We start from the raw sequence: 350 nt of genomic DNA, 5'->3' as shown, positions 1-350 counted from the left end.
TCTCTCTCTCTAAAAGACAAGCAGACAGAATCCATCATGTCTGACACTCAGAATTGAGGCTGCTGCCCTCTGCTTCCTCCTCAGACAACCACCAAGTATGGTTAACACCAACACATCTCCTACCATGTGCCGTCACTAATGCGTGCTTTACCTTGTACTTGTGTCTTTATGTGCTGTAATGTGTAGCACAGGAACATATGGGTGGATTTCTCCTTTCATCCATATGTCTCACCCTGTGCTACTGTGGCGAAATCAATTGCCCCACATGGACAAATAAAGGTGAAACACAACATGAGCTAAAAATTCCCTCTTTCCCTCTCACATCCACTGGCATCAAAACAGGAAGGAAG

General features: G+C 45.1%; 1 protein-coding gene across 1 annotated transcript in view; it reads left to right on the top strand.

The window, feature by feature from the left end:
* Positions 1-350, top strand: part of LOC118336872 (E3 ubiquitin-protein ligase TRIM21-like) — a 100,757-nt gene that overhangs the window by 51,768 nt on the left and 48,639 nt on the right. The gene's annotated exons all lie outside the window — the stretch shown is intronic.

The sequence above is a fragment of the Morone saxatilis genome, unplaced genomic scaffold, assembly GCF_004916995.1.
Source record: "Morone saxatilis isolate NCDOM2014 unplaced genomic scaffold, NCSU_SB_2.0 Contig3, whole genome shotgun sequence".
NCBI lineage: Eukaryota > Metazoa > Chordata > Actinopteri > Moronidae > Morone > Morone saxatilis.
The sequence above is the reverse complement of the archived record's forward strand: the minus strand, read 5'-3'. Positions and strand labels throughout refer to the sequence as shown.